The sequence below is a fragment of the Carassius gibelio genome, chromosome B21 (genome assembly GCF_023724105.1).
Source record: "Carassius gibelio isolate Cgi1373 ecotype wild population from Czech Republic chromosome B21, carGib1.2-hapl.c, whole genome shotgun sequence".
NCBI lineage: Eukaryota > Metazoa > Chordata > Actinopteri > Cypriniformes > Cyprinidae > Carassius > Carassius gibelio.
Genome location: NC_068416.1, coordinates 28,393,255 through 28,408,755, shown reverse-complemented (window position 1 = coordinate 28,408,755; position 15,501 = coordinate 28,393,255). Strand labels below are relative to the sequence as shown.

General features: G+C 36.0%; 1 long non-coding RNA gene across 1 annotated transcript; it reads right to left on the bottom strand.

Moving 5' to 3' along the window:
• Positions 1–2,220: 2,220 nt before the first annotated feature.
• Positions 2,221–4,540, bottom strand: LOC127986333 (uncharacterized). The gene is made up of 4 exons (XR_008160794.1): positions 4,379–4,540; positions 3,888–4,056; positions 3,741–3,784; positions 2,221–3,666 (listed from the first exon to the last, which is right to left on the bottom strand). It is a non-coding gene; the product is annotated as an uncharacterized LOC127986333 (long non-coding RNA).
• Between the last annotated feature and the right edge of the window lie 10,961 nt (positions 4,541–15,501).

The window sequence follows — 15,501 nt, the reverse complement described above, 5'->3', positions numbered from 1 at the left end:
AGATCTGCCGGGGGGGCGGAGCTGAAAACAGACACGCCCAGGCCCATTCAGACACTTTCTGCTCCCGTTAGTCACTGACACTCATGTTTTGCGTACAATCACAGATTAAATGAATTAAATGCAATATTTGTTAAATACAAAGACGTTTGAGAAACATTTCCATGAGAAACAAAAACACTTTTAATATGGCTACTGCTTAATACAGCGCCATCATTTCAAGAATACAGTTCAATATAGTCATATTTACTATTGAAATACTAATAAAGTGGAGTATATACGCTTTTATCAGAGTTGTATGATAAACGTGACTCAATACAACAGTACGTCTACAGTAAAAAAATTATTCAAATAAATTTACCCTTGGAAAAACACAGATTTGTGGTCATTATTGGAAATGAAGGGGTACGAATGAATCTGACCAATCAGCGCTCCTGCAGTCGTTCTGGAGAAACTGATTTTCTACATGGAGTAATAGAGACAGATCTCAACAATTTCAAATTGATTTTTGGCTCATTTCAGAACAATGAGAGAGAGCTGAATTTGTTACTATTGTGCCATCAGTTTTAACAGATCACAAAGACATATTTATTCAAATTAATGTGTTAGCTTGTCAATCAAGTTAAATAATAGTCCATTGAAACATAATTATTTTTGTCAGCAAATTAAGAATTTAATTGTTAAACATTGGCATCAGGCTTCTTTGATTCCAGAGCCATCTTTAAATAAGGAAATTTGCAATATTGTATGGAACCCTAACCCTAAAAAAATTAAAATAAAATGAAAACAATATAATTAATCGAATTATATACATCACTTGTAGAAATAACCAGAATATGTCAAGTACTGAAATGTAAGAAGTTGCTACACAGCAGAATGAGCTGGATAATATTCATGAAGAGGAAGCTATTAGGTCAAGACAAAAATGGATGAAGCAGGAGAAAAAAATTAGAAATATTTATTTGGTTTAGAAAAATAATAATAAATGGGTTTACTAATGATAATCCCAAGGATATATCTTGTTTTGTTAATCAATTTTACATTTTATAGTCCAAATAATCGTTCTTATTTTTTTCTAAATAATCTATCAACCAATATTAATAGGATTAATTCAGATTGCAAACAAAAAAATGGGATTTTTTCCCAAAATTCAGGAAATCAAAAACTGTATGTTTTATATTATTGATTGATTTTTATAAAGCATTTGACACTATTGAACATCCACTTATGTTCAAAGTTATTGACTTTTTTTGGTTTTGGCCATTTTTTGTCAAAAGGCAATTTGTACACTTAGTTCAGTCCAGTTGTCTGTCAGAGATTTGATAAGACAAGGATATCCTATATCACCCTTTCTCTTCATATTGATTACTCAAGTCATGGCTGCTCATGTCATAAAAAGCACGTTTTCAAGGAACTTCAGTGTTTGGTAAAGAGATTCAATTTAGCCAATTAATCGATGATACTACAATTTTTTTTTTTTTTTTTTTTTTTTTTTTGTCGAAGTAGTGAAGAAATTAATGAAATTATAAAACGTATTGAAGAGCTTTCCAGAATCTCTGAATTGAAGTTGAATACGAATAAGTCCACAGTGAAAAATGAAATCACTGAATCTACTTATTGGTGAAAGATACCTGCAGAGTTGGAGGAAATGGGTGAAAGTCTATTAAGACTTTTTATTTTCTTCTTCTTCTGTTGCACATTAGCAACATATTAGTGCACTGCTGCCTCTCACTGGTTTATTCATGTCATTGGTTCTTTTGTGGCTACTTAAATATTTTAAGATACATATTTTTTACTCACCATTACAGTGATTAGTGTTCTCTTTGGTTGGGCACTTTGGATTTTATTGATATTCTTCTGTTTATTATTTTTTTTTCAAGAGACATAAATCATTAAGCAGACTCTGTTTAGAAAGATATTTACCTTCAAATTAAGCATTTAGTATATTGATTTGTGTCTATTAGTCAACATTTACAATATCATTATTGATCATGAATATCTTGAGGAAGTTTCTTAATATATGAAATAGTCCTCTCATATTTGTGGTAATATGCCGATGTCACACACAGACTTCATCATTCAGCACAGGAATCACATCGATATTAACAATTCAATCTAGTTTATTTTTTTATAAATTGTAATAACCATTTTATTTTCTCCTTTTATTGAGCTGCTACTGACAAAAGAAAGCAAATAACATTGGAAAAATAAAAACAACAACTGTAAAACAAAGCAATTGCATTATTTATTCATGACACAATGCACTCTGGGAGTCAGTATATTCCACAGACCACAGATTAAATTAAATTAAGATAACATAAATGGCTTAAGTAAATTGAACTCAAAATAAGTAAGGAATACTTTTAATACATTAGCAGAGATTTAAATGACACACAAGAAGTTTGCACAATTTAATTAATTAAACTTAACAAATTACTTTTTACATTCTCTCTTAAAGATTGTTTCCTGAAAGAAATTTGAATATATGTGTTCACTACTCATTGCTGTGCATATAACCCACCTGTTTTGCATAAAGCCTAAAAACACACTTTGCATGAAACAGCTCCCAAATGTGCACCAGCTGCAATCAAAGCTTTAGTGATGAACTCAATCAACACTCATAGTTTGATATTACTGTTATGGTACTTGTTATCCGTCTGTTTAGACTTCTGTTGAGTTTCCTGTTTCCTGTGAAAGTTTGTAGTTCTTCTGTTTCATTGGTTCTCTTGATTGTATCCCCAGATGTGTCTGGATGGTTTATTACCTTGTGTATGTAAAGCCCAGTGTTACAATCTTTGTAACTTTGTCACTCGTTTTTCATGTTACTTCATTCATTATTCAGAAATGATTTTGATGTAATATTTTGGCTATTTTTTGTACAATAATTTTTTGTTTACTTTTGTGCATGTAAAAAAATATATATTTGAGTATATTTCATTTTAAAATATTTTTGATAATATTTTTGTATAATTTATATATTTGTACATATTTTTGGCTATTTTTGTATAATGTAATTGTAAAACATTTAATTTTATTTTTAATATATTTTTATTTTATATATAATAGATGTTTTATGTTTTTTCTATTTTTCTTTCTATTATTTATTTTTTTATATATATTTTTTCTATTTTTGATTTATATTTCTGTATAATTCACTTTTTTAATAGTTTTGTATACATATGTTAATATACATTGATAGCATAAAAACCAATTGTATGAATTAAAATCAACTATTAGTTTACTTAGATGGCGCTGTATATCTATATCCATATATATATATATCTATATCCATATATATATATATATATATATATATATATATATATATATATATATATATATATATATATATATATATATATATATAGAATCAGCCAGGTGTAATATTGTCTGTTATGACACTGATGGTGATCATGTTTTTCTTTGCACTTTGCAGTTCTTTACAACCTTTTGGCCTCTAAATAAAATATTTTTCGTAAGAAATCTTCTACCATTGTGTTTTTGAACTTAACTATGAACTTGACAATTGTTGATACTGATAATATTATTATGGATATATATGTAATAATGCAATACAATAAAAACAATAAAGAGTATACAGCACTTAATTTAGTGGCTGGACATGATGGAGAGTTTTCTGCTGGTTCAGATGAAAGGAAGCTCAGCTTTCTGAAGAGAAAACACGCACAACTTTCAATCTAACATCAGATTTCTGCATCAGTTCTAATCAGAACATATCTCACCTCATCTGTGAGCGTCTCTGGTGGTCTGTCTGAATCATGGTAAACTATGAAACACAAACAGACATCGATGAACCTTTATTCAGTTAAAGAAGGATACAGTGCTAGAGCTGATGATGAAATATGATTTTAAAGATCATAAAGACTTACAGTTTGGTTTTCCACCGTTAATGCTGTTGTGTCTGACTCGTCTCGGTGTCTGTTTCTCTCCGGGTTCATCAGATTGTCTCTCGTCCTCTTTCTTTGTCATTTTTGATGTTTAATTAGACCATCAACTCATCTGACATGCATTTCTCTTCATTCTGTTTTAGCATCATATCTGTGGCAAAACAGTTGAAATGCAATTTGGAATTAAAGTTTGCCAGTTGTTAATAATTTGTCACCTTGGAATTATAAGGTTGACAGTTTTCATATTATTATATAATAACATATTTATGTGATGTGTACGCTGTGTGCATTTTGACCATTTTAGTTTCTCTCTGCGGATGTCTATGGAATGCAAAAACTGCTCAGAACGCAGAGCGCATTGTTTAATACACATTTACATTCCAGTTGCATTTGAATAAAACATCATCATATATGTTTTATATTTTTATATGTTTTATATGTTTTCAACAGAAAGATGAAAGTGTTTTAATGACCTTCGCTGAGCAGAAGAGGATCCATATTCAGTCCAGCGCTGAAGCTCTCGCAGTCGAACACACACCTTAAGGCGTCTCTTCTGAACTGAACTGGAGAGTGTTTACATGTTATTACAGAACATGTTCTTATCATCTTCAGCCAGCTGCACACTTTGCAAACATGTTTCTCCACCCTGCTGCCTCAGAATAGCCATGCTTTTCTGTTCAGGCAAGGTTTTTATTTCTAGTGCTTGACCAGTGTGTTTTACAGTAACTGATACAAGATACTGATATATTATCCAGCGGATAAGATAATGGTGATATAGTAATTAAATCATGCCAATCAGAACACAAATTGCTGAAATTAGATTCACACTTACGTTTCCACAATATCATTTAAACATAACATGCTATATTGTTTTCACCAGACATTGCATGTTTAATTCAGTAAGTGTGTTCATTTATCAACTAAATAAAAATGATTTTGCATCATAGCATCATATTGCCAGATCTTTGGCCAGATCAGAACAGTTATTATATTGTTCTGTGCAGTACTCAGTAAATAAGCTATAGTTGTTTTTCCCTGTTATCAGACTCAGTTTAGTTCTGCAGTGATGCTGGAGTCTGATATCAAACTAAACCACAGACTGAACGACAGATCTGGAAGACAGCCAACAGACAAAACTCAAATGATGAAGACTGGTTAAAGCCATCTAGCGGTCAATAATGATAATAACTAAAAACATAACAGTTGAAAAGTTGAAAGGCACTGGGTTACATCAGCCACAAAGCAGAATAATGTAGAAGAGCAGCTATATTAATGATTTATCAGTTTAATAATAGATATTCAGTGTTTTAATGCACTAATAACAGAAACTCTGTATTATTTCTCTATTTATTATTATATGTTTGCTGCATCTTTCTTCATCAGAACTTTATATTAATACTGTATGCTACTCAAGTATACATGTTAAAAATATCTTAATTGTCATGCATGGCCTTTTCATTAATTTTAATGCACAAACTCATCCAATATTAATTACAGTTTTAATGTTAATCTTTTATCACATCATTATCTCTCTCCTCTCTGAAGTGGTTTGATGAAGCTGATTGTATAAAACTGATGCTGTAATATGAATATGATCCTCATTAATCTTTAGATCAGATCTCTTCTCATACTGTAAACTGAAACTAAACACCTTTGAGACTGAAGAGCTACTTCCATCTGGTGGACAAAGATGATAACTGCAGTCAATATTCTACACAAATCACATCTAATCGTACATATTTTTTATAGATCATTATTTTGTGTATTTGGTGTAATAGAATATGTTGACATGCTTTAATGTTCAAAACAGATTATTTTCAAATACTGTACATTATTGTAGGTCCTCTACGACCCATCTCTCGCAAACGCGTCGTTTTCTACAAAACAAAGACATAAATAGTATTTACATGTCCATGGCGAGATACATATCCTTTTACTGACCGGAAGTGAGGGGCGGAGCTTACGTTCTCGACAGAGTGGCGCCACCTTATGGTTAAACCTGGTAATTCACAAAACGTCATACTATGTGCATGCATTTTATAATGATACATTAAGCATTTTAAAAACATTAATCTTGTGTTATATAGCCATATATAGGCATTCGTTTCATTGTATTATGCAAGTTATGTACTGTTTGTAATATTAAAAATAATGTTTGAAAACTTTTATATAAAATATACTTTAATCAGAAGATTCAAAATAAACGTTTACACCAAAGTTAAGAACACATGCATCAAGCATTTTTCTATATGAAAACAAAAATATTTCAATAAAACACACACACACAGAGCAGCATAATTTTATGAGTGACAATCAAAATGTACACAATAATTAAATTTAGGTTTATCAAATTAACAAATTCACTATTAAGCCCATTTTGTTATGACAATCCTACAAAAAACCACTCCTCTGAACACAAGATGAAATATGAAGGGCACTCTGGAAGCTTCTGATTGTTAAAGACCCATCCCTTTAACCTGGCTTACACATTACATACTAATATGTTTTTAATATCCAAATCCGTTAAAGGATTTTTAGGCTGCATTAATTACCCGGAACAATTCCCATAACACCCAATGTACTTGCTACATCATTAGAAGAATGGCATCTACGCTAATATTTGTCTGTTTCTCTCTAATTCCGAGGTCACCGTAGCCACCAGATCCAGTCTGTATCCAGATCAGAGGGTCACTGCAGTCACCCAGATCCAGTACGTATCCAGACCAGATGGTGGATCAGCACCTAGAAAGGACCTCTACTGCCCTGAAAGACAGAGGAGACCAGGACAACTAGAGCCCCAGATACAGATCCCCTGTAAAGACCTTGTCTCAGAACTGGTTTTAAGTCAGTTATTTCTATCTTTTGCTGTAGTGTGTGTCAGTAGGAAATATCAGTTTACATTCCCTAACATTTATTTGGCAATTAATTGTAATAACAGTTCCCTCTTGAGGGGAACTTTGAGCTTCGTCCTCTAAGGGTCGCTATGGGGAACAACTTGTCGTGACCACATTAAAAACCACGAACACCCGTGAACATAATGTTCACACACAAACCCTGCATGAAACCATAGAGCAACCTCCACATGAACAATTGCTCAGCAGTAATAGTCGAGATGTTGGGGGAAGTAGTCCCTGTGCAAACAGCAGACATGTTCACTATGAGAAACTGTTGCATGGATATTGAACCTGGAAAGTGTAACGAAGTTGAGATGTTGCTCGGAGAGAGAAGGAGAGTCAAGAAAGAAAAATGCACAAGGGATGACGTCGTAACTTTCCAGAGTTTAATAAAAGTACTTAAACATCACACACTCGTCCGCATACATGGGGAGTCGAGTGAAGAAAAAAAGAAAAGAAGTGTACAAACATACACAAAATATGTACAAAAATATTGTTTCATTTGAAATGTGACTTTTACTGTTCACCATCAACCCATCAGCTCACCTCCAAATAAAGACACACTCCTCATTCACCCTCATGGTCGGATCTCGTGACTATCAGTGGATCAATCCTCTGCCAAGTCACTAGTATTGACTCCTTCAGAATTAATCCCCCATCTCCTCCATCTCCTTCCAGTGCCTCCAGCTATCCACCTGTCCTCCGATAGCACCATTACTCACCATAACCGAGGTGTGTGCTCACAACCGTCAACTCTGGTCTCCCCCATCTGGCAAGAATACTCCAAGATTGCAAGTTTCCTCATCTTCCATCCATCTGCTATTCTCCCGATGTCAGTTCTTACCAGTTTCAATAAATCCTGTATACTCCTCAACCCCTGCCTTCAGTCTGCTTTTGTTACATAAGATCCGAGTCTCCAGTCCTGTTCCTAACTTTAGCCCAGAAGAGGCTCCCAATCTCCTGTTAAGCCCAGAAGAGGCTCCTGAACCCCAGTTAAGCCCAGGGAGGGCTCCTGAATCCCAGTTAAACCCAGAAGAGGCTCCTGATTCCACGTCGAGCCCAGGGCGGGCTTTGGAACCCCAGTCAAGCCCAGTGTCGGCTCCAGGCCCCCAGTCTAGTCCCATCAATTTTCTCGAGTATTTAGAGATCCAGCCATAGAGGCCGAGGCGGTAGTTGTAGCCGTGGCCTCAGAGCCAGACCCGCCATGGCCTCCCAAAGCTCCAGTTCTTTCATGGCCTCCGTTTGTTCATTCACACAGTTTGTTCTAAATCTTAGATTCTAATGCTCCTTTTAAAGTGAAACAACCTTAGATAAAATCTTATTATTGGTTGGATGACAATGCTCGCTCTCTTAGACAGGCATGCTGTAAAGCACAGAGGAGATGAAAGCATGATCATCTTACTGTGTCTCTTGAGATTTTTAAAGATTGTCTGGTTAAGTTTCAGAGCGCTGCTAAGTCAGCAAGATCAAAATATTTTTCAGAACTGATTACCGCACACTGTCATAAACCTAGGGTTTTATTCTCCGCAATAAATTCAGTTATTAATGCAAAATCCCAGTTCTCTTGGGAGCCATCAGCAGGGCTTTTTTTGTTGACAAAGTGAGTGCCATTCACTTATTTTTACTTTGAACTCGCCTGCTAGTCCATTTTTATTTTGCCATTTTCAACATATTACTTTAATAGAACTTTCCAATCCCGTTAACAAAATGAAGTGTACTATCTCCTCACTGGATGTTGATCCTTCCGTGATCATAAAAGCAGCTTTTCCAGTAATTGGCCCCAATGTCCAAGTGTTGATTAAATCATCTTTGGACACTGGTGTGGTTCCGATCTGCTTTAAGCATGCGGTTGTTCAGCCTTTGCGTAAGAAACAAGGTTTGGATGAAAGTTGCTTTAACAATTTTCAGCCTGTCTCAAAGTTATTATTTTTGTCAAAGCTTTTGGAAAAATGTGTGTAGTTACAGCTGATCACATTCTTAAATACAGCTAATTTATTAGAACCATTTCAATCTGGTTTCACTACTTTTCACAGTACGGAGTCTGCTTTGCTTAAAGTGTTCAATTATATTTTGGTGGCAGCTGATGCTGGTAAAAATTCACTATTGATTCTAGTGGATCTTACAGTTGCCTTTGTACCGTGGACCATAATGTTCTTATTTGCCGTTTAGAATACATGATCGGTTTCGGGGGCACAGCCTTACGATGGTTTAGCTCATATCTCAAAGATAGGTCTTTTTCTGTAGGTCTAAGTAAGTTTTCCTCATCATCTACCCCAATTATTAGTGGAGTACCTCAGGGCTTTATTCTGGGATCGCTTCTTTTTAACTTTTTTTATATATGTGCCCTTTGGAGGATATTATAAGGAAGCACAATGTCTCTTTTCATTTATATGAAATTCTACTGATGATACACAGTTGTACCTCCCACTAAAAGCTGGTGATTCCATTCAACCACTGCTGGAATGCATCTCTGATATTAAAAATTGGTTATCAAATAACTTTCTCAAACTCAATGATAACAAAACAGAAACAGAAACAGTCCCCCCAAAATAAGAAAGGAAATTAATAAGGAGTTGGGCAATCACTTCCCCTCCATTTCCTCACAGGTTAGAAACCTGGGCATTATCACAGACTCAGAATTTTTTTTGTCCAAATAAAATAAATTCTGTCGTGAGGAATAGTTTTTACCAATTGCGGATCATCTCCAGACTTAAACAGTTTTTGTCTTTTAAGGATTTGGAGAAGGTAATTCATGCTTTTATTACTTCTCGTTTAGATTACTGTAATTCACTGTACCTAGGTCTTCCTCAGTCATCGCTTTCACACCTCCAATTGGTACAAAATGCAGCTGCAAGGTTGCTGACTGGGGCAAAGAAACATGACCATGTCACTCCAATTTTAGCTTCTCTTCACTAGCTTAGTTTGTATTTTAGAAGTTTGTATTTTATCACTTCTGGTCCAGACACATGAACGCACAGAGCGGATCATATGCACAAGTCAGCATTTATTAAAAACAGTACACAATAGTTGTATCTAGTTACACCTATGAAGATAAGTTATACAACATTAGCTAACTGACTGGCTAGCTAGCTCTAGTTAACATTACTGACCAACTTTGACAACTTGACTGTTTGATCCAGTGTAAAGGGTTTTAAGGATGTACATTTAAGTGTATGCATAACATGAATGATGTCAAGTCCCTCACAGTTTCAAACAAAGATTCATCAAGGAGGGTTAGTGTTAGGGCTACCTGTTACAGGTCGATGAGAAAGAGCAGAAGCATCATGACCTCAGAGTAGAAAGTAGAAATAAGAAGTGTTCATCAGTTCAACCCTCAATCTCAATCAGGTTCATGTTGTGTGGTTTTGATGTGGCTAGGGGAGGTTATGTTAACCTTTAATTTAGGATTCAAATAAACCTACCTAGCTGACGCTTTGCACCAGCTGCATAGATTGTAACAATTGCTAACATCGAATGGTAACATTAGCTCATTATTTGTGTGTAGCATGATATAGCTAAGTTATTTATTTATTTTGTTTTCCACCCGTCTGTTGCAAAAATGATGAATAAATAACCTAAACACAACATATACCTAGCTTTCATGGAAACCACAGCAACTGGTTGTGATGGCTGCATGGATGCATGGTCCAATTATCTTTTTGTTTCACTGGCCAGAACAATGGTAGGTATGTGTTCAATGATTACTATACTAATCATTTTCGAAATCATTTTTAAGACATAAGTGTTCATTGAATCGATTGTAAAATCTTCAGGCTTCAACCCGGCTGCATTTATGATTTAGGCAATTCAAAAATCTCCAAGAATATTTTAAATAATGATTAAATCCATTTCAAACAACTCTTCAAAAAGAAGACGCACTCCAACCGAACTGATGTCCCAGGGACACTCAGGTACAGCTGTACAATGTGGGGGTATTACTGCCAATTTTCCACCACAAAAGCCGGTCGCTGTCAGCTTGCAGTGGTCCTTTTCATTACTCAGAATCTCCTGTAACTAGATGCGCGAATAAGGCGAATTCTCGTCTACCGCACTGCGAGACCTCCAGAAGCACGTAAACGCATCTTAGCATTGACTTAACTTTGAAATAATTCACGCCAGACGCTCTATTTGCGTTTGGTGTGAACACAGCATAAGAGGTCACTTTCAATGTCACTGGGTCTTATAGGCGCGTAAAATTGCTGGTATTTTCTGACTAGCTTTCGCAACGCATACTGCACTTTCGGAATACTTTATTTTCTTTTTTCTGCTTGTTTGTGAGTTTTGTTACATCTATATTTTTTTATTGTTTAATTATTTTAAAATTAATAGTGTACATATTTGGTTAAAATCGATTCCCTATTTTCATTTTCGAAACTTTTTTGGTTGGTCCGATTGATTGTGCAATCGATTTTCGAACTAAAAGTGACAGCCTTAGTACAAATGAACAAATTATTACATCAAAAAAATCAAATACTTTACCATAGCATGGTATAAAAATTGCATTTACTATAAATTACTATAGTATTTTTTATAGTGGACATTTGGCTTTTATTTGCCAGCATGGACAAGGGATGTCAGGGATATTTTGCAGCTCAACATCTGTCTGAAAGGATAAATAATGGAAAATGATGGCTATTTTCATTTGGTATGCTATTTTATCCAGCTTGTTAGAGGTAGAATTCATTAGTGAAATAAAGTAACACTAAGATTATTTTTATCAAATGAATTAACGAGAGAGAGAGAGAGAGAGAGCAAGAGGTAGCATGAGTATGAAGCTTTCAAACAAGTGAAAGTTATCACATCATTGCTAAGAAATATAATGTAGCTTTTAGTTGCAAAGCTGTTGTGTTTATGAAATTCACAGGCATATCGGATGTCCAGATATCGGATATAGTGCGGAGAATACGGTACTGATGCGCACTCATACCCTGGAAGTTGATAGATGTCATCTTGTGCACCTAGTCCATAAAACAGCTGGTTTCAAAGCACTTCAGGGGACCAGCAGCATAATTAGTTTCAGGTGAGCATGTGATTAGGGCGAAATGTATTGTGGGAGCTGAAGTCAAGTATAATGCTGGGTACACACCAAAAGATTATCGGGGTGATTTTGGGCCGATTTCCCAACTTCCGATAATCCAAACTATGTCCCGATTATCTTGATGGTTCTACAGATTATTTTATCAGATTTTCCCTTGGTGTGATGTGTGTTAAGAGTGTCCAAACCTGATTGGAAGAACGTTGGAGCCGCCCCGATCGCGAATCGTAAATATTCAACATGTTTAATGTTTACGTTCAGAAACCCTGATGTGTGGGGGGTACCCCAAGGACAAACGCACGCTCTGGAGATTGTCACGTGAAACGAAACAATATCCAATCAGAAAGCAAGATGATGGAAGACGGAAGCAGCACAAAGTGAAATTGATAGTATAGTCACGGCTGGTGCCATTTTGTGGTGTTTTCTTTTCTCTTCTTTCTTTTGGTTCCTCTTTATTTGCTAGATCACATGATGGGGGGTGGGGCTCTGGCTCTTCTCAGGTTGCGGAGGAAGTAAAGATGCTGCTGTGATTTCTTGGCCAGTGCTGCAGTGTTGTCGGTCCAGGAAAGGTCCTCTGTGATGTGCACACCCAGGAACTTGGTGCTGCTCACTCTCTCCACAGTCGCACCGTTGATGGTCAGAGGAACATGCTGAGTGTGTGCTCTCATGAAGTCTACAACAATTGTTGTCACTGCACCACCCAGCCATGCGACTCACCTCGCTCCTGTAGTTTGTCTCATCTTTGTTGCTAATGAGACCCACCACAGTCGTGTCATCTGCAAACTTAATAAAGGCGTTGGAGTTGTGTGACGGTGTGCAGCCATGGGTCAGCAGAGTGAAGAGGAGGGGGCTCAGCACACATCCTTGGGGGGCCCCAGTGTTCAGTGTGATGGTGCTGGATGTGTTGCTGCCGACCCGTACTGCCTGAGGTCTTCCAGTCAGAAAGTCCAACAGCCAGTTGCACAGTGAAGTGTTGAGCCCCAGCTAGATCAGTTTGTAAATTAGCTGTTGAGGGATGATTGTGGTGAATGCCCTCTTCAGTAAGCCTGCTTAAACATGTCCCAGTCAGTTGTGTCGAAGCAGTCTTGAAGAACCTCTGATGATCCTTCTGGCCACACTTGAATCTGTTTTTAAACTGGTTTGGTGACTTTAATGAGTGGTCTGTATGCAGGCATTAGCATGACAGTGATGTGGTCTGAGGCTCTGAGGTTTGGGAGAGGGTGGGCTTTGAAAGCTCCTCTCTGTGTGGTGTAAACAAAGTCCAAAATGTTATTACCTCGTGTTAGAAACACACTCTTTAAGTCAGCATGGTTGAAATCCCCAGCTATGATGATAAAACCATCAGGGTTTGCTGTCTGCTGCTCACTGATGTGCTGGTACAGTTCATTTAGTGTGTCGTTCCTGTTGCTGTTGTTCGGGGGAATGTAAACTGAAATGACCAGTATGGCAGTATATTCCCTCAGCAGATAGAACGGCCGGCACGTAATAATCATAAACTCCACCAGGGGTGAGCAGTGTTTGCAGATCACAATAGAATCGCGGCACCACGCGTCATGTGAGATCCCGCAGCTTTTCTGGGTGTGTGGAGTCTAACTGTAAAAATGCGGTTCTGCCATCATTGAGCAGAAACTCGCGACTGTATGTGCGCTTACAGACAAGTAGATGCGATGAAGACATACAAATAGACCGCGACTCACAAGACAAAAAACAAGAAAACACCGTTCTGTCGGGACAGAGAGAAGCCGCTGCGTGTGGACGCGCCGCCATGTTAGTTCAATATATATCTTGCTTGTTGTCTGTATATATATCCAATTATTTTATAAAATGTTTTACATGTAAAAATAGTTATATGCAACTGCAGGAATAAGTTTGTAAACCTTTTGAACATGTGGTCCGATCAAACAATTACAGTAGAAACAATAGACTTAAATAATAACACAAACTGTTATACTTTTCAAATTTTTATTGAATACATGGAGTAATCATTAAAAGTGTGACATTGAGAAAGTAAGTGAGCTTTGAATTTACTAACTTGAAGATTAAGCAGCAAAACCATCAAATGTTTTCCGTCGCTGCATTTAAGACTTCTGACCAATTTTGGTTTATCTCTCTCTACTGATCTTTTCAGTTCTTGTTAAGTTATGACAGCATCTCACTTGGCTCAAGATCAGGACATGATAAAGACTTCTGCAGTTTCTCTGGTTGTCATGACACTGATGCATTTTTACCATATATTTATATTGGTGCAAATAACTATTCATGTTTATTAAAAGTCAAATGTTGCTGTTTTTAATCAATCTCAAATTCATATCATATTTTAAGTCTCTGCAATTGAAAATTACATTGAAAGTTGTCCAAATTGATCAAATATCCATAAACATGAAACAAATCTAGTCTGATATTTGTAGAGAGTATTTTATTCTAATATTGCAGGTATTTCTATTTCCTATGTATGAGTCTTTCCTTACTACAACATAAGTAATTGCAAAATAACTCACTGACCTCTCATTTTACATTTCATTTCATTAAATTGAAATTAATTTTTAAATCATACAATCATCAGGTTCTATCATTGTTCGAAACTCACCCCGCTCTTCTCACATAGATGATCTGAAGTAGTCTCAATGATACAAAGTTAATAACAGCATAATAACCTGTTATGGCTCAGTTAGATATCTAAGAGGATCACTTGTGGACCAAGAGGGAAGCTTCAGAGAATCTAAGTTTATGATCATCTCCTGATTCTAGAAGAAGCCTGTAATGTGAATAAAACCTCTCAAATGAGACTCATTCATATACAAAAATATGATTTAGAGTGTTTAGAGTGGTATTTTGCTTTGTGTAGGTGCTGTAGTTGACTCTATGGAGATATATTTATATCTTTAGATTTATGTGGCAGATTGTGGAAATAACCGAGATAGTATCTAAATGTGTGAAAACAACAAGTTGCAGTTTAGATTTCAGTGATAGTTATCTCCCGCAGCTCTGAATAGCAAAAACAACCTCATAACAAACAAACTAAATTAAATGAAAAGCAGTTTGTGAGAGCAACTGCACACCACTGAAGTGAGAGACTGATGATGTGTGTCAGTGATCATGGACCTTGTTTCGCAGGAGTTTGGCTTGATTTCTTCTCAGAGTTTGAGCTGCTGACTGGAATCAGAGTTGAATTCATTAGACCTGCAAAAGATGAATGTTCAGATGCACCATACTATTAAACAATGATATCATGTTTTTATACTTAATAATTACATCACATTACATACAGTCTGTGTTCATTTTTCACAGAGTTATTTATCTCCATCATACGTGAGTAAAACCTTCAGTTGGTTGTGAATGAATGACGTTATTAATCATCATGTCATGTCTCTGTATCAGAGATTCTGCAGAAACTGATTAAAGAAATGTAGTTTCTTATCTGAGCACATGTCAGTGTATCAGTGCCCATGAGGTCTCTTCTGCCTTCTGCCAAACAGACTTATGTCAAGTTCGCTCAGGAGAAGTGCACACTTGTAATATAATGTAATAAACTCTCAAAATGTTAGTTCTGTTAAGAGTCAACCCCTAACTCATCAGATACCAAACCTGTGACAGCAAAATTGGCCAAAAAAAGAAAAGCAAGAAAGTTCATTTTTTTCTGTGGCAGGTGTGAACCCTAAAACTGCAC